The 22306-nt window shown below is 46.1% G+C and overlaps 8 non-coding genes across 8 annotated transcripts; all 8 read right to left on the reverse strand.

Moving 5' to 3' along the window:
• Nucleotides 1-1155: 1155 nt before the first annotated feature.
• On the reverse strand, nucleotides 1156-1238 carry trnal-uaa (transfer RNA leucine (anticodon UAA)). The gene has a single exon. It is a non-coding gene; the product is annotated as a tRNA-Leu (tRNA).
• A 2663-nt stretch (nucleotides 1239-3901) lies between these two features.
• On the reverse strand, nucleotides 3902-3984 carry trnal-uaa (transfer RNA leucine (anticodon UAA)). Its single transcript has one exon. It is a non-coding gene; the product is annotated as a tRNA-Leu (tRNA).
• Nucleotides 3985-6647: 2663 nt separating this feature from the next.
• Nucleotides 6648-6730, reverse strand: trnal-uaa (transfer RNA leucine (anticodon UAA)). The gene has a single exon. It is a non-coding gene; the product is annotated as a tRNA-Leu (tRNA).
• Nucleotides 6731-9393: 2663 nt separating this feature from the next.
• Nucleotides 9394-9476, reverse strand: trnal-uaa (transfer RNA leucine (anticodon UAA)). Its single transcript has one exon. It is a non-coding gene; the product is annotated as a tRNA-Leu (tRNA).
• Nucleotides 9477-12139: 2663 nt separating this feature from the next.
• trnal-uaa (transfer RNA leucine (anticodon UAA)) lies at nucleotides 12140-12222 on the reverse strand. The gene has a single exon. It is a non-coding gene; the product is annotated as a tRNA-Leu (tRNA).
• Nucleotides 12223-14885: 2663 nt separating this feature from the next.
• Nucleotides 14886-14968, reverse strand: trnal-uaa (transfer RNA leucine (anticodon UAA)). The gene has a single exon. It is a non-coding gene; the product is annotated as a tRNA-Leu (tRNA).
• Nucleotides 14969-17631: 2663 nt separating this feature from the next.
• On the reverse strand, nucleotides 17632-17714 carry trnal-uaa (transfer RNA leucine (anticodon UAA)). Its single transcript has one exon. It is a non-coding gene; the product is annotated as a tRNA-Leu (tRNA).
• A 2663-nt stretch (nucleotides 17715-20377) lies between these two features.
• Nucleotides 20378-20460, reverse strand: trnal-uaa (transfer RNA leucine (anticodon UAA)). The gene has a single exon. It is a non-coding gene; the product is annotated as a tRNA-Leu (tRNA).
• Between the last annotated feature and the right edge of the window lie 1846 nt (nucleotides 20461-22306).

Below are 22306 nucleotides of genomic sequence, written 5' to 3' on the forward strand. Positions count from 1 at the left end.
AAACTTGACAATGCTTTGCACAGTAATTAAATGGAGTTGCATTACATTTCACTACGAGAGCAGATTTGTTCAAGCACTGAAAGTTGAAGCCATTCTACTTTTCACCTTTCTGTTTCCAATCGCTCGTTGTTTAATGGGACTTGTTTAATTTTGGCTATGTGCTGAGCATGGACGAGATACACCGAAGTATCTGTTTCCACGCGGTGTGCCCTAATAACGTTGTGTTGCTTACACCGGCATTAAAGGATCACTCTTTAGCGGAGCTTGCCGTCGCAGTCTGCGGCACAATCATATAGCCTGTTCGACTGCTCACGGGAACGGTAGCATTGTGAATCGCTGCAGAAACGAACGACTTCCTTACTTTTGCTCCGACTGACCATACTCTGGGAAATTTTCCCAGATTCTCAGTTGAGGATTTTTGCAGCTGGAAGTTACCTCAGAAACCCTGTTCAGTCGTAATTTATTGAGAGAATCGCAAAACGGAAAGCATTTAACACGGAACACAAACAAAACTGGCAAACCAAATGTATTTCCAGACACAGCGAGCATGAATGCTAAATGTGAGACAGTCCGGGGCATGAGCCATAAGGTAATCTCACAACTAACAACAGGGCAATTCCAAACTACTCTTTCAAACATACAGGAGCCTGAGTGCACCACCACTTCCCGGACAATGCTGAAAAGAGAGAAAGAAAGAACATAATAAGAATGGGCCATAAAAAGTGAATTTCACCAATCACAGTCTCGGCTAGATTACCTTTCCCTTCCGATGTCTCCAGGACGGAGATGAATGAAATGGGAGAAATTCAATAACATATGATATCGAAATTCATTGGAACGATTTTTTCATTGGCCAGAAAACCAAATAACGACGAGTCGAGTCACCGTAGTACTTTGTTTCACAACAGCGATGAAATAACAGTCTCCATTCGGTTCCATTAAAATTCAACTCGCCTGGAACGTAAAGCAACAGAAGAGCTGCGGGAGGCGAACACGATCATGACAGCACAGACGCTTCGCCAAATTCGGCACTTTCACACACCACAATTAATTGCCCGGGAAGCAAACCCATTTCGCTTCTGTTTTAAACAGAAACGCAGCAGGAGTCGAAACAGCATTTCAACCAGCTGCGCGATTGGAGAAGGTCAGCAGAAATGGCAGCGGTGGGATTCGAACCCACGCCTCTGTCAGAGACTGGAGCTTAAATCCAGCGCCTTAGACCGCTCGGCCAGACTACCAGCCAGCCACTAGCGCTGCCCATTTTCTTGCACTTCCAATTGTGCTCCTGCAAAACAACAGATGCAAAGTCACGTTAAAAGGGTTCCATGATCCCTCTCCGACTCGCACAGCTGCTGGGATGTGCCCGGCTACAATGACAATTTCGCAGCAGATAATGATACCCATCAATCCAGACAAAAATCAATGGTAAGCTGAGTCGATCTTCTCAGACTCTTTTCAGCTCCAAATGCATCTGTGAGTGCGTGAGAACACACGATCGGTTATGATTTGGTCAAATTACCATGAGCTGCTTGACATGACTGCAATTTCGATTCTTGCATTGATAAATGATTTCACCCATTGCTCGAAACAGGACAACTTTCACGTTTACACGGAACATGAAACACACCGGACTACAGGGAAAATGCACAAAGCTGAGCAGCCCGTGTTCCAAATCATAACGTGCAGCATAGTTTCAGTCACTGTGTCTGTCTTGCAGAATAAGAGTCCCAAAGAATGTTCTCCACCCTAAAACCGGAGGTAGCATTACAATCCGAGAACGACAGATCACATTGCGAGGATGCTCTGACCTCGGAGCCAATTCGAGATGCCACTTTCCTTGCCTTTTTGCCTTAACCGTGCAATTCGCTGCAGAGATGTTCACACCTGGATATGAGCCACATGGATACCAACTGAGTTGGAAACCTGTGTGGGAATCGAAAGGAAGCGACACAATAAAGTTTGATAAATTCCATGGTGCTTTTAAGAAATGCAGTCTCTGTTCACCTCAATCTAAAAGGCAGTTTCTGAACATAGTCAGAGAAGTCAAAAGGGAATTAGCTCACCCCACCCCACTCTCCGGAAGAGGTGCTAACTGCCCTTGAGTGCTTTTTGTTCTCGATGTGAAGAGCTCTCACGCCTGAGTCACCTTCACGTCTCTGGTTGCTGAGCGAATCACAAAGAAGGAATTTCACCAGAGCTGCTACTGCCTCACTTCCCCACTCGCCCTCCCCGTTTACATTTTCCTGCTCGTCAGTGATTTAAAGAAATCCAAATGGATGCGATGTCATTCTGTAGCCTCTCTGTCGATTCCTCCGTCTCACTTCCAACGTGGCTTAGATCTCGGGGCGCACCTTAATACTAGCGACGCTGTGAAAGCATAGGTCCAGAGGTTCCTCTGAGAGTGTAATTTCTTTCATTGCTGTTGCTGATTGAATGAGCCACTTCCGTGCGAACTGCTCCAAAACATGATTCAGGACCTCTGGTGCCAACTCTCGTACGTTGAATAACGACAGACAGCTTCCAAATGAGGTCTTTCAGAGACGACTTTGGGGGTACATTTGACAGACAGACTAGTTCAGGAATCCGTGGTGCGCTGTGATACCAGAGCATCAGCTTCTTCCCTGTCTTTGAACCGGGCAAACCTGCGCAAGGAATGCAAATGCGGTGCTGCTTTTCATGGAAGGATCAGAAGGCGGGAACTACACTCTCAAACAGAATGGCATATGATCAGAACCAGGTTGGAGAAAAACTTGACAATGCTTTGCACAGTAATTAAATGGAGTTGCATTACATTTCACTACGAGAGCAGATTTGTTCAAGCACTGAAAGTTGAAGCCATTCTACTTTTCACCTTTCTGTTTCCAATCGCTCGTTGTTTAATGGGACTTGTTTAATTTTGGCTATGTGCTGAGCATGGACGAGATACACCGAAGTATCTGTTTCCACGCGGTGTGCCCTAATAACGTTGTGTTGCTTACACCGGCATTAAAGGATCACTTTTTAGCGGAGCTTGCCGTCGCAGTCTGCGGCACAATCATATAGCCTGTTCGACTGCTCACGGGAACGGTAGCATTGTGAATCGCTGCAGAAACGAACGACTTCCTTACTTTTGCTCCGACTGACCATACTCTGGGAAATTTTCCCAGATTCTCAGTTGAGGATTTTTGCAGCTGGAAGTTACCTCAGAAACCCTGTTCAGTCGTAATTTATTGAGAGAATCGCAAAACGGAAAGCATTTAACACGGAACACAAACAAAACTGGCAAACCAAATGTATTTCCAGACACAGCGAGCATGAATGCTAAATGTGAGACAGTCCGGGGCATGAGCCATAAGGTAATCTCACAACTAACAACAGGGCAATTCCAAACTACTCTTTCAAACATACAGGAGCCTGAGTGCACCACCACTTCCCGGACAATGCTGAAAAGAGAGAAAGAAAGAACATAATAAGAATGGGCCATAAAAAGTGAATTTCACCAATCACAGTCTCGGCTAGATTACCTTTCCCTTCCGATGTCTCCAGGACGGAGATGAAGGAAATGGGAGAAATTCAATAACATATGACATCGAAATTCATTGGAACGATTTTTTCATTGGCCAGAAAACCAAATAACGACGAGTCGAGTCACCGTAGTACTTTGTTTCACAACAGCGATGAAATAACAGTCTCCATTCGGTTCCATTAAAATTCAACTCGCCTGGAACGTAAAGCAACAGAAGAGCTGCGGGAGGCGAACACGATCATGACAGCACAGACGCTTCGCCAAATTCGGCACTTTCACACACCACAATTAATTGCCCGGGAAGCAAACCCATTTCGCTTCTGTTTTAAACAGAAACGCAGCAGGAGTCGAAACAGCATTTCAACCAGCTGCGCGATTGGAGAAGGTCAGCAGAAATGGCAGCGGTGGGATTCGAACCCACGCCTCTGTCAGAGACTGGAGCTTAAATCCAGCGCCTTAGACCGCTCGGCCACACTACCAGCCAGCCACGACTGCTGCCCATTTTCTTGCACTTCCAATTGTGCTCCTGCAAAACAACAGATGCAAAGTCACGTTAAAAGGGTTCCATGATCCCTCTCCGACTCGCACAGCTGCTGGGATGTGCCCGGCTACAATGACAATTTCGCAGCAGATAATGATACCCATCAATCCAGACAAAAATCAATGGTAAGCTGAGTCGATCTTCTCAGACTCTTTTCAGCTCCAAATGCATCTGTGAGTGCGTGAGAACACACGATCGGTTATGATTTGGTCAAATTACCATGAGCTGCTTGACATGACTGCAATTTCGATTCTTGCATTGATAAATGATTTCACCCATTGCTCGAAACAGGACAACTTTCACGTTTACACGGAACATGAAACACACCGGACTACAGGGAAAATGCACAAAGCTGAGCAGCCCGTGTTCCAAATCATAACGTGCAGCATAGTTTCAGTCACTGTGTCTGTCTTGCAGAATAAGAGTCCCAAAGAATGTTCTCCACCCTAAAACCGGAGGTAGCATTACAATCCGAGAACGACAGATCACATTGCGAGGATGCTCTGACCTCGGAGCCAATTCGAGATGCCACTTTCCTTGCCTTTTTGCCTTAACCGTGCAATTCGCTGCAGAGATGTTCACACCTGGATATGAGCCACATGGATACCAACTGAGTTGGAAACCTGTGTGGGAATCGAAAGGAAGCGACACAATAAAGTTTGATAAATTCCATGGTGCTTTTAAGAAATGCAGTCTCTGTTCACCTCAATCTAAAAGGCAGTTTCTGAACATAGTCAGAGAAGTCAAAAGGGAATTACCTCACCCCACCCCACTCTCCGGAAGAGGTGCTAACTGCCCTTGAGTGCTTTTTGTTCTCGATGTGAAGAGCTCTCACGCCTGAGTCACCTTCACGTCTCTGGTTGCTGAGCGAATCACAAAGAAGGAATTTCACCAGAGCTGCTACTGCCTCACTTCCCCACTCGCCCTCCCCGTTTACATTTTCCTGCTCGTCAGTGATTTAAAGAAATCCAAATGGATGCGATGTCATTCTGTAGCCTCTCTGTCGATTCCTCCGTCTCACTTCCAACGTGGCTTAGATCTCGGGGCGCACCTTAATACTAGCGACGCTGTGAAAGCATAGGTCCAGAGGTTCCTCTGAGAGTGTAATTTCTTTCATTGCTGTTGCTGATTGAATGAGCCACTTCCGTGCGAACTGCTCCAAAACATGATTCAGGACCTCTGGTGCCAACTCTCGTACGTTGAATAACGACAGACAGCTTCCAAATGAGGTCTTTCAGAGACGACTTTGGGGGTACATTTGACAGACAGACTAGTTCAGGAATCCGTGGTGCGCTGTGATACCAGAGCATCAGCTTCTTCCCTGTCTTTGAACCGGGCAAACCTGCGCAAGGAATGCAAATGCGGTGCTGCTTTTCATGGAAGGATCAGAAGGCGGGAACTACACTCTCAAACAGAATGGCATATGATCAGAACCAGGTTGGAGAAAAACTTGACAATGCTTTGCACAGTAATTAAATGGAGTTGCATTACATTTCACTACGAGAGCAGATTTGTTCAAGCACTGAAAGTTGAAGCCATTCTACTTTTCACCTTTCTGTTTCCAATCTTTCGTTGTTTAATGGGACTTGTTTAATTTTGGCTATGTGCTGAGCATGGACGAGATACACCGAAGTATCTGTTTCCACGCGGTGTGCCCTAATAACGTTGTGTTGCTTACACCGGCATTAAAGGATCACTCTTTAGCGGAGCTTGCCGTCGCAGTCTGCGGCACAATCATATAGCCTGTTCGACTGCTCACGGGAACGGTAGCATTGTGAATCGCTGCAGAAACGAACGACTTCCTTACTTTTGCTCCGACTGACCATACTCTGGGAAATTTTCCCAGATTCTCAGTTGAGGATTTTTGCAGCTGGAAGTTACCTCAGAAACCCTGTTCAGTCGTAATTTATTGAGAGAATCGCAAAACGGAAAGCATTTAACACGGAACACAAACAAAACTGGCAAACCAAATGTATTTCCAGACACAGCGAGCATGAATGCTAAATGTGAGACAGTCCGGGGCATGAGCCATAAGGTAATCTCACAACTAACAACAGGGCAATTCCAAACTACTCTTTCAAACATACAGGAGCCTGAGTGCACCACCACTTCCCGGACAATGCTGAAAAGAGAGAAAGAAAGAACATAATAAGAATGGGCCATAAAAAGTGAATTTCACCAATCACAGTCTCGGCTAGATTACCTTTCCCTTCCGATGTCTCCAGGACGGAGATGAATGAAATGGGAGAAATTCAATAACATATGATATCGAAATTCATTGGAACGATTTTTTCATTGGCCAGAAAACCAAATAACGACGAGTCGAGTCACCGTAGTACTTTGTTTCACAACAGCGATGAAATAACAGTCTCCATTCGGTTCCATTAAAATTCAACTCGCCTGGAACGTAAAGCAACAGAAGAGCTGCGGGAGGCGAACACGATCATGACAGCACAGACGCTTCGCCAAATTCGGCACTTTCACACACCACAATTAATTGCCCGGGAAGCAAACCCATTTCGCTTCTGTTTTAAACAGAAACGCAGCAGGAGTCGAAACAGCATTTCAACCAGCTGCGCGATTGGAGAAGGTCAGCAGAAATGGCAGCGGTGGGATTCGAACCCACGCCTCTGTCAGAGACTGGAGCTTAAATCCAGCGCCTTAGACCGCTCGGCCAGACTACCAGCCAGCCACTAGCGCTGCCCATTTTCTTGCACTTCCAATTGTGCTCCTGCAAAACAACAGATGCAAAGTCACGTTAAAAGGGTTCCATGATCCCTCTCCGACTCGCACAGCTGCTGGGATGTGCCCGGCTACAATGACAATTTCGCAGCAGATAATGATACCCATCAATCCAGACAAAAATCAATGGTAAGCTGAGTCGATCTTCTCAGACTCTTTTCAGCTCCAAATGCATCTGTGAGTGCGTGAGAACACACGATCGGTTATGATTTGGTCAAATTACCATGAGCTGCTTGACATGACTGCAATTTCGATTCTTGCATTGATAAATGATTTCACCCATTGCTCGAAACAGGACAACTTTCACGTTTACACGGAACATGAAACACACCGGACTACAGGGAAAATGCACAAAGCTGAGCAGCCCGTGTTCCAAATCATAACGTGCAGCATAGTTTCAGTCACTGTGTCTGTCTTGCAGAATAAGAGTCCCAAAGAATGTTCTCCACCCTAAAACCGGAGGTAGCATTACAATCCGAGAACGACAGATCACATTGCGAGGATGCTCTGACCTCGGAGCCAATTCGAGATGCCACTTTCCTTGCCTTTTTGCCTTAACCGTGCAATTCGCTGCAGAGATGTTCACACCTGGATATGAGCCACATGGATACCAACTGAGTTGGAAACCTGTGTGGGAATCGAAAGGAAGCGACACAATAAAGTTTGATAAATTCCATGGTGCTTTTAAGAAATGCAGTCTCTGTTCACCTCAATCTAAAAGGCAGTTTCTGAACATAGTCAGAGAAGTCAAAAGGGAATTACCTCACCACACCCCACTCTCCGGAAGAGGTGCTAACTGCCCTTGAGTGCTTTTTGTTCTCGATGTGAAGAGCTCTCACGCCTGAGTCACCTTCACGTCTCTGGTTGCTGAGCGAATCACAAAGAAGGAATTTCACCAGAGCTGCTACTGCCTCACTTCCCCACTCGCCCTCCCCGTTTACATTTTCCTGCTCGTCAGTGATTTAAAGAAATCCAAATGGATGCGATGTCATTCTGTAGCCTCTCTGTCGATTCCTCCGTCTCACTTCCAACGTGGCTTAGATCTCGGGGCGCACCTTAATACTAGCGACGCTGTGAAAGCATAGGTCCAGAGGTTCCTCTGAGAGTGTAATTTCTTTCATTGCTGTTGCTGATTGAATGAGCCACTTCCGTGCGAACTGCTCCAAAACATGATTCAGGACCTGTGGTGCCAACTCTCGTACGTTGAATAACGACAGACAGCTTCCAAATGAGGTCTTTCAGAGACGACTTTGGGGGTACATTTGACAGACAGACTAGTTCAGGAATCCGTGGTGCGCTGTGATACCAGAGCATCAGCTTCTTCCCTGTCTTTGAACCGGGCAAACCTGCGCAAGGAATGCAAATGCGGTGCTGCTTTTCATGGAAGGATCAGAAGGCGGGAACTACACTCTCAAACAGAATGGCATATGATCGGAACCAGGTTGGAGAAAAACTTGACAATGCTTTGCACAGTAATTAAATGGAGTTGCATTACATTTCACTACGAGAGCAGATTTGTTCAAGCACTGAAAGTTGAAGCCATTCTACTTTTCACCTTTCTGTTTCCAATCGCTCGTTGTTTAATGGGACTTGTTTAATTTTGGCTATGTGCTGAGCATGGACGAGATACACCGAAGTATCTGTTTCCACGCGGTGTGCCCTAATAACGTTGTGTTGCTTACACCGGCATTAAAGGATCACTCTTTAGCGGAGCTTGCCGTCGCAGTCTGCGGCACAATCATATAGCCTGTTCGACTGCTCACGGGAACGGTAGCATTGTGAATCGCTGCAGAAACGAACGACTTCCTTACTTTTGCTCCGACTGACCATACTCTGGGAAATTTTCCCAGATTCTCAGTTGAGGATTTTTGCAGCTGGAAGTTACCTCAGAAACCCTGTTCAGTCGTAATTTATTGAGAGAATCGCAAAACGGAAAGCATTTAACACGGAACACAAACAAAACTGGCAAACCAAATGTATTTCCAGACACAGCGAGCATGAATGCAAAATGTGAGACAGTCCGGGGCATGAGCCATAAGGTAATCTCACAACTAACAACAGGGCAATTCCAAACTACTCTTTCAAACATACAGGAGCCTGAGTGCACCACCACTTCCCGGACAATGCTGAAAAGAGAGAAAGAAAGAACATAATAAGAATGGGCCATAAAAAGTGAATTTCACCAATCACAGTCTCGGCTAGATTACCTTTCCCTTCCGATGTCTCCAGGACGGAGATGAATGAAATGGGAGAAATTCAATAACATATGACATCGAAATTCATTGGAACGATTTTTTCATTGGCCAGAAAACCAAATAACGACGAGTCGAGTCACCGTAGTACTTTGTTTCACAACAGCGATGAAATAACAGTCTCCATTCGGTTCCATTAAAATTCAACTCGCCTGGAACGTAAAGCAACAGAAGAGCTGCGGGAGGCGAACACGATCATGACAGCACAGACGCTTCGCCAAATTCGGCACTTTCACACACCACAATTAATTGCCCGGGAAGCAAACCCATTTCGCTTCTGTTTTAAACAGAAACGCAGCAGGAGTCGAAACAGCATTTCAACCAGCTGCGCGATTGGAGAAGGTCAGCAGAAATGGCAGCGGTGGGATTCGAACCCACGCCTCTGTCAGAGACTGGAGCTTAAATCCAGCGCCTTAGACCGCTCGGCCAGACTACCAGCCAGCCACGACTGCTGCCCATTTTCTTGCACTTCCAATTGTGCTCCTGCAAAACAACAGATGCAAAGTCACGTTAAAAGGGTTCCATGATCCCTCTCCGACTCGCACAGCTGCTGGGATGTGCCCGGCTACAATGACAATTTCGCAGCAGATAATGATACCCATCAATCCAGACAAAAATCAATGGTAAGCTGAGTCGATCTTCTCAGACTCTTTTCAGCTCCAAATGCATCTGTGAGTGCGTGAGAACACACGATCGGTTATGATTTGGTCAAATTACCATGAGCTGCTTGACATGACTGCAATTTCGATTCTTGCATTGATAAATGATTTCACCCATTGCTCGAAACAGGACAACTTTCACGTTTACACGGAACATGAAACACACCGGACTACAGGGAAAATGCACAAAGCTGAGCAGCCCGTGTTCCAAATCATAACGTGCAGCATAGTTTCAGTCACTGTGTCTGTCTTGCAGAATAAGAGTCCCAAAGAATGTTCTCCACCCTAAAACCGGAGGTAGCATTACAATCCGAGAACGACAGATCACATTGCGAGGATGCTCTGACCTCGGAGCCAATTCGAGATGCCACTTTCCTTGCCTTTTTGCCTTAACCGTGCAATTCGCTGCAGAGATGTTCACACCTGGATATGAGCCACATGGATACCAACTGAGTTGGAAACCTGTGTGGGAATCGAAAGGAAGCGACACAATAAAGTTTGATAAATTCCATGGTGCTTTTAAGAAATGCAGTCTCTGTTCACCTCAATCTAAAAGGCAGTTTCTGAACATAGTCAGAGAAGTCAAAAGGGAATTACCTCACCCCACCCCACTCTCCGGAAGAGGTGCTAACTGCCCTTGAGTGCTTTTTGTTCTCGATGTGAAGAGCTCTCACGCCTGAGTCACCTTCACGTCTCTGGTTGCTGAGCGAATCACAAAGAAGGAATTTCACCAGAGCTGCTACTGCCTCACTTCCCCACTCGCCCTCCCCGTTTACATTTTCCTGCTCGTCAGTGATTTAAAGAAATCCAAATGGATGCGATGTCATTCTGTAGCCTCTCTGTCGATTCCTCCGTCTCACTTCCAACGTGGCTTAGATCTCGGGGCGCACCTTAATACTAGCGACGCTGTGAAAGCATAGGTCCAGAGGTTCCTCTGAGAGTGTAATTTCTTTCATTGCTGTTGCTGATTGAATGAGCCACTTCCGTGCGAACTGCTCCAAAACATGATTCAGGACCTCTGGTGCCAACTCTCGTACGTTGAATAACGACAGACAGCTTCCAAATGAGGTCTTTCAGAGACGACTTTGGGGGTACATTTGACAGACAGACTAGTTCAGGAATCCGTGGTGCGCTGTGATACCAGAGCATCAGCTTCTTCCCTGTCTTTGAACCGGGCAAACCTGCGCAAGGAATGCAAATGCGGTGCTGCTTTTCATGGAAGGATCAGAAGGCGGGAACTACACTCTCAAACAGAATGGCATATGATCAGAACCAGGTTGGAGAAAAACTTGACAATGCTTTGCACAGTAATTAAATGGAGTTGCATTACATTTCACTACGAGAGCAGATTTGTTCAAGCACTGAAAGTTGAAGCCATTCTACTTTTCACCTTTCTGTTTCCAATCTTTCGTTGTTTAATGGGACTTGTTTAATTTTGGCTATGTGCTGAGCATGGACGAGATACACCGAAGTATCTGTTTCCACGCGGTGTGCCCTAATAACGTTGTGTTGCTTACACCGGCATTAAAGGATCACTCTTTAGCGGAGCTTGCCGTCGCAGTCTGCGGCACAATCATATAGCCTGTTCGACTGCTCACGGGAACGGTAGCATTGTGAATCGCTGCAGAAACGAACGACTTCCTTACTTTTGCTCCGACTGACCATACTCTGGGAAATTTTCCCAGATTCTCAGTTGAGGATTTTTGCAGCTGGAAGTTACCTCAGAAACCCTGTTCAGTCGTAATTTATTGAGAGAATCGCAAAACGGAAAGCATTTAACACGGAACACAAACAAAACTGGCAAACCAAATGTATTTCCAGACACAGCGAGCATGAATGCTAAATGTGAGACAGTCCGGGGCATGAGCCATAAGGTAATCTCACAACTAACAACAGGGCAATTCCAAACTACTCTTTCAAACATACAGGAGCCTGAGTGCACCACCACTTCCCGGACAATGCTGAAAAGAGAGAAAGAAAGAACATAATAAGAATGGGCCATAAAAAGTGAATTTCACCAATCACAGTCTCGGCTAGATTACCTTTCCCTTCCGATGTCTCCAGGACGGAGATGAATGAAATGGGAGAAATTCAATAACATATGACATCGAAATTCATTGGAACGATTTTTTCATTGGCCAGAAAACCAAATAACGACGAGTCGAGTCACCGTAGTACTTTGTTTCACAACAGCGATGAAATAACAGTCTCCATTCGGTTCCATTAAAATTCAACTCGCCTGGAACGTAAAGCAACAGAAGAGCTGCGGGAGGCGAACACGATCATGACAGCACAGACGCTTCGCCAAATTCGGCACTTTCACACACCACAATTAATTGCCCGGGAAGCAAACCCATTTCGCTTCTGTTTTAAACAGAAACGCAGCAGGAGTCGAAACAGCATTTCAACCAGCTGCGCGATTGGAGAAGGTCAGCAGAAATGGCAGCGGTGGGATTCGAACCCACGCCTCTGTCAGAGACTGGAGCTTAAATCCAGCGCCTTAGACCGCTCGGCCACACTACCAGCCAGCCACGACTGCTGCCCATTTTCTTGCACTTCCAATTGTGCTCCTGCAAAACAACAGATGCAAAGTCACGTTAAAAGGGTTCCATGATCCCTCTCCGACTCGCACAGCTGCTGGGATGTGCCCGGCTACAATGACAATTTCGCAGCAGATAATGATACCCATCAATCCAGACAAAAATCAATGGTAAGCTGAGTCGATCTTCTCAGACTCTTTTCAGCTCCAAATGCATCTGTGAGTGCGTGAGAACACACGATCGGTTATGATTTGGTCAAATTACCATGAGCTGCTTGACATGACTGCAATTTCGATTCTTGCATTGATAAATGATTTCACCCATTGCTCGAAACAGGACAACTTTCACGTTTACACGGAACATGAAACACACCGGACTACAGGGAAAATGCACAAAGCTGAGCAGCCCGTGTTCCAAATCATAACGTGCAGCATAGTTTCAGTCACTGTGTCTGTCTTGCAGAATAAGAGTCCCAAAGAATGTTCTCCACCCTAAAACCGGAGGTAGCATTACAATCCGAGAACGACAGATCACATTGCGAGGATGCTCTGACCTCGGAGCCAATTCGAGATGCCACTTTCCTTGCCTTTTTGCCTTAACCGTGCAATTCGCTGCAGAGATGTTCACACCTGGATATGAGCCACATGGATACCAACTGAGTTGGAAACCTGTGTGGGAATCGAAAGGAAGCGACACAATAAAGTTTGATAAATTCCACGGTGCTTTTAAGAAATGCAGTCTCTGTTCACCTCAATCTAAAAGGCAGTTTCTGAACATAGTCAGAGAAGTCAAAAGGGAATTACCTCACCCCACCCCACTCTCCGGAAGAGGTGCTAACTGCCCTTGAGTGCTTTTTGTTCTCGATGTGAAGAGCTCTCACGCCTGAGTCACCTTCACGTCTCTGGTTGCTGAGCGAATCACAAAGAAGGAATTTCACCAGAGCTGCTACTGCCTCACTTCCCCACTCGCCCTCCCCGTTTACATTTTCCTGCTCGTCAGTGATTTAAAGAAATCCAAATGGATGCGATGTCATTCTGTAGCCTCTCTGTCGATTCCTCCGTCTCACTTCCAACGTGGCTTAGATCTCGGGGCGCACCTTAATACTAGCGACGCTGTGAAAGCATAGGTCCAGAGGTTCCTCTGAGAGTGTAATTTCTTTCATTGCTGTTGCTGATTGAATGAGCCACTTCCGTGCGAACTGCTCCAAAACATGATTCAGGACCTCTGGTGCCAACTCTCGTACGTTGAATAACGACAGACAGCTTCCAAATGAGGTCTTTCAGAGACGACTTTGGGGGTACATTTGACAGACAGACTAGTTCAGGAATCCGTGGTGCGCTGTGATACCAGAGCATCAGCTTCTTCCCTGTCTTTGAACCGGGCAAACCTGCGCAAGGAATGCAAATGCGGTGCTGCTTTTCATGGAAGGATCAGAAGGCGGGAACTACACTCTCAAACAGAATGGCATATGATCAGAACCAGGTTGGAGAAAAACTTGACAATGCTTTGCACAGTAATTAAATGGAGTTGCATTACATTTCACTACGAGAGCAGATTTGTTCAAGCACTGAAAGTTGAAGCCATTCTACTTTTCACCTTTCTGTTTCCAATCTTTCGTTGTTTAATGGGACTTGTTTAATTTTGGCTATGTGCTGAGCATGGACGAGATACACCGAAGTATCTGTTTCCACGCGGTGTGCCCTAATAACGTTGTGTTGCTTACACCGGCATTAAAGGATCACTCTTTAGCGGAGCTTGCCGTCGCAGTCTGCGGCACAATCATATAGCCTGTTCGACTGCTCACGGGAACGGTAGCATTGTGAATCGCTGCAGAAACGAACGACTTCCTTACTTTTGCTCCGACTGACCATACTCTGGGAAATTTTCCCAGATTCTCAGTTGAGGATTTTTGCAGCTGGAAGTTACCTCAGAAAACCTGTTCAGTCGTAATTTATTGAGAGAATCGCAAAACGGAAAGCATTTAACACGGAACACAAACAAAACTGGCAAACCAAATGTATTTCCAGACACAGCGAGCATGAATGCTAAATGTGAGACAGTCCGGGGCATGAGCCATAAGGTAATCTCACAACTAACAACAGGGCAATTCCAAACTACTCTTTCAAACATACAGGAGCCTGAGTGCACCACCACTTCCCGGACAATGCTGAAAAGAGAGAAAGAAAGAACATAATAAGAATGGGCCATAAAAAGTGAATTTCACCAATCACAGTCTCGGCTAGATTACCTTTCCCTTCCGATGTCTCCAGGACGGAGATGAATGAAATGGGAGAAATTCAATAACATATGACATCGAAATTCATTGGAACGATTTTTTCATTGGCCAGAAAACCAAATAACGACGAGTCGAGTCACCGTAGTACTTTGTTTCACAACAGCGATGAAATAACAGTCTCCATTCGGTTCCATTAAAATTCAACTCGCCTGGAACGTAAAGCAACAGAAGAGCTGCGGGAGGCGAACACGATCATGACAGCACAGACGCTTCGCCAAATTCGGCACTTTCACACACCACAATTAATTGCCCGGGAAGCAAACCCATTTCGCTTCTGTTTTAAACAGAAACGCAGCAGGAGTCGAAACAGCATTTCAACCAGCTGCGCGATTGGAGAAGGTCAGCAGAAATGGCAGCGGTGGGATTCGAACCCACGCCTCTGTCAGAGACTGGAGCTTAAATCCAGCGCCTTAGACCGCTCGGCCACACTACCAGCCAGCCACGACTGCTGCCCATTTTCTTGCACTTCCAATTGTGCTCCTGCAAAACAACAGATGCAAAGTCACGTTAAAAGGGTTCCATGATCCCTCTCCGACTCGCACAGCTGCTGGGATGTGCCCGGCTACAATGACAATTTCGCAGCAGATAATGATACCCATCAATCCAGACAAAAATCAATGGTAAGCTGAGTCGATCTTCTCAGACTCTTTTCAGCTCCAAATGCATCTGTGAGTGCGTGAGAACACACGATCGGTTATGATTTGGTCAAATTACCATGAGCTGCTTGACATGACTGCAATTTCGATTCTTGCATTGATAAATGATTTCACCCATTGCTCGAAACAGGACAACTTTCACGTTTACACGGAACATGAAACACACCGGACTACAGGGAAAATGCACAAAGCTGAGCAGCCCGTGTTCCAAATCATAACGTGCAGCATAGTTTCAGTCACTGTGTCTGTCTTGCAGAATAAGAGTCCCAAAGAATGTTCTCCACCCTAAAACCGGAGGTAGCATTACAATCCGAGAACGACAGATCACATTGCGAGGATGCTCTGACCTCGGAGCCAATTCGAGATGCCACTTTCCTTGCCTTTTTGCCTTAACCGTGCAATTCGCTGCAGAGATGTTCACACCTGGATATGAGCCACATGGATACCAACTGAGTTGGAAACCTGTGTGGGAATCGAAAGGAAGCGACACAATAAAGTTTGATAAATTCCACGGTGCTTTTAAGAAATGCAGTCTCTGTTCACCTCAATCTAAAAGGCAGTTTCTGAACATAGTCAGAGAAGTCAAAAGGGAATTACCTCACCCCACCCCACTCTCCGGAAGAGGTGCTAACTGCCCTTGAGTGCTTTTTGTTCTCGATGTGAAGAGCTCTCACGCCTGAGTCACCTTCACGTCTCTGGTTGCTGAGCGAATCACAAAGAAGGAATTTCACCAGAGCTGCTACTGCCTCACTTCCCCACTCGCCCTCCCCGTTTACATTTTCCTGCTCGTCAGTGATTTAAAGAAATCCAAATGGATGCGATGTCATTCTGTAGCCTCTCTGTCGATTCCTCCGTCTCACTTCCAACGTGGCTTAGATCTCGGGGCGCACCTTAATACTAGCGACGCTGTGAAAGCATAGGTCCAGAGGTTCCTCTGAGAGTGTAATTTCTTTCATTGCTGTTGCTGATTGAATGAGCCACTTCCGTGCGAACTGCTCCAAAACATGATTCAGGACCTCTGGTGCCAACTCTCGTACGTTGAATAACGACAGACAGCTTCCAAATGAGGTCTTTCAGAGACGACTTTGGGGGTACATTTGACAGACAGACTAGTTCAGGAATCCGTGGTGCGCTGTGATACCAGAGCATCAGCTTCTTCCCTGTCTTTGAACCGGGCAAACCTGCGCAAGGAATGCAAATGCGGTGCTGCTTTTCATGGAAGGATCAGAAGGCGGGAACTACACTCTCAAACAGAATGGCATATGATCAGAACCAGGTTGGAGAAAAACTTGACAATGCTTTGCACAGTAATTAAATGGAGTTGCATTACATTTCACTACGAGAGCAGATTTGTTCAAGCACTGAAAGTTGAAGCCATTCTACTTTTCACCTTTCTGTTTCCAATCGCTCGTTGTTTAATGGGACTTGTTTAATTTTGGCTATGTGCTGAGCATGGACGAGATACACCGAAGTATCTGTTTCCACGCGGTGTGCCCTAATAACGTTGTGTTGCTTACACCGGCATTAAAGGATCACTCTTTAGCGGAGCTTGCCGTCGCAGTCTGCGGCACAATCATATAGCCTGTTCGACTGCTCACGGGAACGGTAGCATTGTGAATCGCTGCAGAAACGAACGACTTCCTTACTTTTGCTCCGACTGACCATACTCTGGGAAATTTTCCCAGATTCTCAGTTGAGGATTTTTGCAGCTGGAAGTTACCTCAGAAAACCTGTTCAGTCGTAATTTATTGAGAGAATCGCAAAACGGAAAGCATTTAACACGGAACACAAACAAAACTGGCAAACCAAATGTATTTCCAGACACAGCGAGCATGAATGCTAAATGTGAGACAGTCCGGGGCATGAGCCATAAGGTAATCTCACAACTAACAACAGGGCAATTCCAAACTACTCTTTCAAACATACAGGAGCCTGAGTGCACCACCACTTCCCGGACAATGCTGAAAAGAGAGAAAGAAAGAACATAATAAGAATGGGCCATAAAAAGTGAATTTCACCAATCACAGTCTCGGCTAGATTACCTTTCCCTTCCGATGTCTCCAGGACGGAGATGAATGAAATGGGAGAAATTCAATAACATATGACATCGAAATTCATTGGAACGATTTTTTCATTGGCCAGAAAACCAAATAACGACGAGTCGAGTCACCGTAGTACTTTGTTTCACAACAGCGATGAAATAACAGTCTCCATTCGGTTCCATTAAAATTCAACTCGCCTGGAACGTAAAGCAACAGAAGAGCTGCGGGAGGCGAACACGATCATGACAGCACAGACGCTTCGCCAAATTCGGCACTTTCACACACCACAATTAATTGCCCGGGAAGCAAACCCATTTCGCTTCTGTTTTAAACAGAAACGCAGCAGGAGTCGAAACAGCATTTCAACCAGCTGCGCGATTGGAGAAGGTCAGCAGAAATGGCAGCGGTGGGATTCGAACCCACGCCTCTGTCAGAGACTGGAGCTTAAATCCAGCGCCTTAGACCGCTCGGCCACACTACCAGGCAGCCACTAGCGCTGCCCATTTTCTTGCACTTCCAATTGTGCTCCTGCAAAACAACAGATGCAAAGTCACGTTAAAAGGGTTCCATGATCCCTCTCCGACTCGCACAGCTGCTGGGATGTGCCCGGCTACAATGACAATTTCGCAGCAGATAATGATACCCATCAATCCAGACAAAAATCAATGGTAAGCTGAGTCGATCTTCTCAGACTCTTTTCAGCTCCAAATGCATCTGTGAGTGCGTGAGAACACACGATCGGTTATGATTTGGTCAAATTACCATGAGCTGCTTGACATGACTGCAATTTCGATTCTTGCATTGATAAATGATTTCACCCATTGCTCGAAACAGGACAACTTTCACGTTTACACGGAACATGAAACACACCGGACTACAGGGAAAATGCACAAAGCTGAGCAGCCCGTGTTCCAAATCATAACGTGCAGCATAGTTTCAGTCACTGTGTCTGTCTTGCAGAATAAGAGTCCCAAAGAATGTTCTCCACCCTAAAACCGGAGGTAGCATTACAATCCGAGAACGACAGATCACATTGCGAGGATGCTCTGACCTCGGAGCCAATTCGAGATGCCACTTTCCTTGCCTTTTTGCCTTAACCGTGCAATTCGCTGCAGAGATGTGCACACCTGGATATGAGCCACATGGATACCAACTGAGTTGGAAACCTGTGTGGGAATCGAAAGGAAGCGACACAATAAAGTTTGATAAATTCCACGGTGCTTTTAAGAAATGCAGTCTCTGTTCACCTCAATCTAAAAGGCAGTTTCTGAACATAGTCAGAGAAGTCAAAAGGGAATTACCTCACCCCACCCCACTCTCCGGAAGAGGTGCTAACTGCCCTTGAGTGCTTTTTGTTCTCGATGTGAAGAGCTCTCACGCCTGAGTCACCTTCACGTCTCTGGTTGCTGAGCGAATCACAAAGAAGGAATTTCACCAGAGCTGCTACTGCCTCACTTCCCCACTCGCCCTCCCCGTTTACATTTTCCTGCTCGTCAGTGATTTAAAGAAATCCAAATGGATGCGATGTCATTCTGTAGCCTCTCTGTCGATTCCTCCGTCTCACTTCCAACGTGGCTTAGATCTCGGGGCGCACCTTAATACTAGCGACGCTGTGAAAGCATAGGTCCAGAGGTTCCTCTGAGAGTGTAATTTCTTTCATTGCTGTTGCTGATTGAATGAGCCACTTCCGTGCGAACTGCTCCAAAACATGATTCAGGACCTCTGGTGCCAACTCTCGTACGTTGAATAACGACAGACAGCTTCCAAATGAGGTCTTTCAGAGACGACTTTGGGGGTACATTTGACAGACAGACTAGTTCAGGAATCCGTGGTGCGCTGTGATACCAGAGCATCAGCTTCTTCCCTGTCTTTGAACCGGGCAAACCTGCGCAAGGAATGCAAATGCGGTGCTGCTTTTCATGGAAGGATCAGAAGGCGGGAACTACACTCTCAAACAGAATGGCATATGATCAGAACCAGGTTGGAGAAAAACTTGACAATGCTTTGCACAGTAATTAAATGGAGTTGCATTACATTTCACTACGAGAGCAGATTTGTTCAAGCACTGAAAGTTGAAGCCATTCTACTTTTCACCTTTCTGTTTCCAATCGCTCGTTGTTTAATGGGACTTGTTTAATTTTGGCTATGTGCTGAGCATGGACGAGATACACCGAAGTATCTGTTTCCACGCGGTGTGCCCTAATAACGTTGTGTTGCTTACACCGGCATTAAAGGATCACTCTTTAGCGGAGCTTGCCGTCGCAGTCTGCGGCACAATCATATAGCCTGTTCGACTGCTCACGGGAACGGTAGCATTGTGAATCGCTGCAGAAACGAACGACTTCCTTACTTTTGCTCCGACTGACCATACTCTGGGAAATTTTCCCAGATTCTCAGTTGAGGATTTTTGCAGCTGGAAGTTACCTCAGAAACCCTGTTCAGTCGTAATTTATTGAGAGAATCGCAAAACGGAAAGCATTTAACACGGAACACAAACAAAACTGGCAAACCAAATGTATTTCCAGACACAGCGAGCATGAATGCTAAATGTGAGACAGTCCGGGGCATGAGCCATAAGGTAATCTCACAACTAACAACAGGGCAATTCCAAACTACTCTTTCAAACATACAGGAGCCTGAGTGCACCACCACTTCCCGGACAATGCTGAAAAGAGAGAAAGAAAGAACATAATAAGAATGGGCCATAAAAAGTGAATTTCACCAATCACAGTCTCGGCTAGATTACCTTTCCCTTCCGATGTCTCCAGGACGGAGATGAAGGAAATGGGAGAAATTCAATAACATATGACATCGAAATTCATTGGAACGATTTTTTCATTGGCCAGAAAACCAAATAACGACGAGTCGAGTCACCGTAGTACTTTGTTTCACAACAGCGATGAAATAACAGTCTCCATTCGGTTCCATTAAAATTCAACTCGCCTGGAACGTAAAGCAACAGAAGAGCTGCGGGAGGCGAACACGATCATGACAGCACAGACGCTTCGCCAAATTCGGCACTTTCACACACCACAATTAATTGCCCGGGAAGCAAACCCATTTCGCTTCTGTTTTAAACAGAAACGCAGCAGGAGTCGAAACAGCATTTCAACCAGCTGCGCGATTGGAGAAGGTCAGCAGAAATGGCAGCGGTGGGATTCGAACCCACGCCTCTGTCAGAGACTGGAGCTTAAATCCAGCGCCTTAGACCGCTCGGCCACACTACCAGCCAGCCACTAGCGCTGCCCATTTTCTTGCACTTCCAATTGTGCTCCTGCAAAACAACAGATGCAAAGTCACGTTAAAAGGGTTCCATGATCCCTCTCCGACTCGCACAGCTGCTGGGATGTGCCCGGCTACAATGACAATTTCGCAGCAGATAATGATACCCATCAATCCAGACAAAAATCAATGGTAAGCTGAGTCGATCTTCTCAGACTCTTTTCAGCTCCAAATGCATCTGTGAGTGCGTGAGAACACACGATCGGTTATGATTTGGTCAAATTACCATGAGCTGCTTGACATGACTGCAATTTCGATTCTTGCATTGATAAATGATTTCACCCATTGCTCGAAACAGGACAACTTTCACGTTTACACGGAACATGAAACACACCGGACTACAGGGAAAATGCACAAAGCTGAGCAGCCCGTGTTCCAAATCATAACGTGCAGCATAGTTTCAGTCACTGTGTCTGTCTTGCAGAATAAGAGTCCCAAAGAATGTTCTCCACCCTAAAACCGGAGGTAGCATTACAATCCGAGAACGACAGATCACATTGCGAGGATGCTCTGACCTCGGAGCCAATTCGAGATGCCACTTTCCTTGCCTTTTTGCCTTAACCGTGCAATTCGCTGCAGAGATGTGCACACCTGGATATGAGCCACATGGATACCAACTGAGTTGGAAACCTGTGTGGGAATCGAAAGGAAGCGACACAATAAAGTTTGATAAATTCCACGGTGCTTTTAAGAAATGCAGTCTCTGTTCACCTCAATCTAAAAGGCAGTTTCTGAACATAGTCAGAGAAGTCAAAAGGGAATTACCTCACCCCACCCCACTCTCCGGAAGAGGTGCTAACTGCCCTTGAGTGCTTTTTGTTCTCGATGTGAAGAGCTCTCACGCCTGAGTCACCTTCACGTCTCTGGTTGCTGAGCGAATCACAAAGAAGGAATTTCACCAGAGCTGCTACTGCCTCACTTCCCCACTCGCCCTCCCCGTTTACATTTTCCTGCTCGTCAGTGATTTAAAGAAATCCAAATGGATGCGATGTCATTCTGTAGCCTCTCTGTCGATTCCTCCGTCTCACTTCCAACGTGGCTTAGATCTCGGGGCGCACCTTAATACTAGCGACGCTGTGAAAGCATAGGTCCAGAGGTTCCTCTGAGAGTGTAATTTCTTTCATTGCTGTTGCTGATTGAATGAGCCACTTCCGTGCGAACTGCTCCAAAACATGATTCAGGACCTCTGGTGCCAACTCTCGTACGTTGAATAACGACAGACAGCTTCCAAATGAGGTCTTTCAGAGACGACTTTGGGGGTACATTTGACAGACAGACTAGTTCAGGAATCCGTGGTGCGCTGTGATACCAGAGCATCAGCTTCTTCCCTGTCTTTGAACCGGGCAAACCTGCGCAAGGAATGCAAATGCGGTGCTGCTTTTCATGGAAGGATCAGAAGGCGGGAACTACACTCTCAAACAGAATGGCATATGATCAGAACCAGGTTGGAGAAAAACTTGACAATGCTTTGCACAGTAATTAAATGGAGTTGCATTACATTTCACTACGAGAGCAGATTTGTTCAAGCACTGAAAGTTGAAGCCATTCTACTTTTCACCTTTCTGTTTCCAATCGCTCGTTGTTTAATGGGACTTGTTTAATTTTGGCTATGTGCTGAGCATGGACGAGATACACCGAAGTATCTGTTTCCACGCGGTGTGCCCTAATAACGTTGTGTTGCTTACACCGGCATTAAAGGATCACTCTTTAGCGGAGCTTGCCGTCGCAGTCTGCGGCACAATCATATAGCCTGTTCGACTGCTCACGGGAACGGTAGCATTGTGAATCGCT

Source organism: Chiloscyllium punctatum, chromosome 41, assembly GCF_047496795.1.
Source record: "Chiloscyllium punctatum isolate Juve2018m chromosome 41, sChiPun1.3, whole genome shotgun sequence".
Lineage (NCBI taxonomy): Eukaryota > Metazoa > Chordata > Chondrichthyes > Orectolobiformes > Hemiscylliidae > Chiloscyllium > Chiloscyllium punctatum.